The 1,874-nt window shown below is 50.5% G+C and overlaps 1 long non-coding RNA gene across 1 annotated transcript in view; it reads left to right on the top strand.

Annotated features, from left to right (window-relative positions):
- The window catches only part of LOC105548716, a 64,641-nt gene that overhangs the window by 55,060 nt on the left and 7,707 nt on the right, over nucleotides 1-1,874 (top strand). Inside the window, exon 7 of the long non-coding RNA XR_001007436.1 lies at nucleotides 1,274-1,311. This is a non-coding gene — a long non-coding RNA (uncharacterized LOC105548716). The remainder of the gene's footprint in view (nucleotides 1-1,273; nucleotides 1,312-1,874) is intronic.

Raw genomic sequence — 1,874 nt, 5'->3', positions numbered from 1 at the left:
CTCTGCCTCCCAGATTCAAGCGATTCTCATGCCTCAGCCTCCTGAATAGCTGGGATCACAGGTGCCCGCCACCACACCCAGCTAATTTTTGTATTTTTGTAGAGGCAGAGTTTCACCATGTTGGCCAGGCTGGTCTCAAACTCCTGACCTTATGTGATCCGCCTACCTCGGCCTCCCAAAGTGCTGGGATTACAAACATGAACCACCGTGCCTGGTCTACCTGTTTTTTTAAATTAAGATAATATTTGCATGTGTCAAAAAAAAACCAAATTGTTCAAAATCAAAAAGTGGAGGTTTCCTTTCTCCCACAGATAGTTGACCCCCTGAAGTAACAACTAGAAAATGCAGGAAAACGGCCAGGTGTGGTGGCTTACGCCTGTAATCCCAGCTATACGGGAGGCTAAGGCAGGACAATTGCTTGAACCCGGGAGGTGGAGGTGGCGGTGAACTGAGACCATGCCACAGCACACCAGCCTGGGCAATAGAGCGAGACTCCGTCTCAAAAATAATGATAATAATAATAATTAATTTTAAAAAGTTAGCCAGGCATGGTGGTATGCACCTGCATTCCCAGCTACTGGGAAGCTGAGGCAGGAGGATCAATTGATCCCAGGAGTTCGAGGCTGCAGTGAGCTAGGATGGCACCACTGAACTCCAGCCTGGGCAAAAGAGTGAGACTGTCTCAAAAATAATAATTAATAATAATGCTGTGATGACTATCCACTTGCATAAATCTGGGCACACATTTCTGATCACTTGGGCAGACAACATCCTCACTTTATAGATGAGGACAGCAGACCCAGAGGAATGATTTGCTGGCACAGGCCCATCATCCAGGGCCTATATGGGGGCTGCTCTGTTGGGACGGTGTGTTCCATTTTTATTTGGGTCTTACTGGGCAGCAGCAGCAGCACATCTCAGGCAGCAGGTGAGAAGGAGGGGAAAATAGCCAGATGCAATGTAATCCCAGTACTTTGGGAGGCGGAGACAGGAGGATCACCTGAGGCCAAGACCAGCCTGGCCAACATGGTGAAACCATGTCTCTACTAAAAATATAAAACTTAGCTGGGCGTGGTGGCGGGCGCCTATAGTCCCAGCTACTCGGGAGGCTGCGGCAGGAGAATGGCGTGAACCCAGGAGGTGGAGGCTGCCGTGAGCCGAAATTGCACCACTGCACTTCAGCCTGGGTGACCGAGCGAGACTCCATATCAAAAAAAAAAAAGGAGGAGAAAACCTCATTTTCTAACTGCCACCTAATTTCTTTCTTTTTCAGACCCTTTGCAGAAATCTGCAATGATGCCAAGGTGCCAGGTGAGTCGGAGGTGAAGAAGCCGCCCTTCTGCCCCGCGGGGACTAGAGACTGTTCCTTTTGAAAAAAGGTAGAGCCGGGCACAGTGGCTCATGCCTGTCATCCCAGCACTTTGGGAGGCTGAGGCAGGCAGATCACTTGAGGTCAGGAGTTCAAGACCAGCCTGAGCAACATGGTGAAACCCCGTCTCTACTAAAAATACAACAATTAGCTGGGCGTGGTCGTGGGCACCTGTAATCCCAGCTACTCAGGGGACTGAGGCAGGAGATTTGCATGAACCCAGGAGGCGGAGGTTGCAGTGAACTGAGATCGTGCCCCTGCACTCCAGCCTGAGCAATGGAGCAAGACCCCGTCTCTTAAAAAAAAAATTGAATAAATTTCTTAAAGGCAGAGATAGATGTAGTCCAGGTGGGCATGCAATAGATGGCTGACCACCTTGAAAAATATATAGCCCCTCTCCACCCTGGTACCTCCCCAGGGAGCCTGAGGTCTCCATGAATGAGGCCAGGTATCCCCAAGAGGCCCCCGGAAACCTGCAGGTGCCCTGCAGAGGGGAGGCCCTGCC

The sequence above is a fragment of the Mandrillus leucophaeus genome, unplaced genomic scaffold, assembly GCF_000951045.1.
Source record: "Mandrillus leucophaeus isolate KB7577 unplaced genomic scaffold, Mleu.le_1.0 Scaffold42, whole genome shotgun sequence".
Taxonomy (NCBI): Eukaryota; Metazoa; Chordata; class Mammalia; order Primates; family Cercopithecidae; genus Mandrillus; species Mandrillus leucophaeus.
The sequence above is the reverse complement of the archived record's forward strand: the minus strand, read 5'-3'. Positions and strand labels throughout refer to the sequence as shown.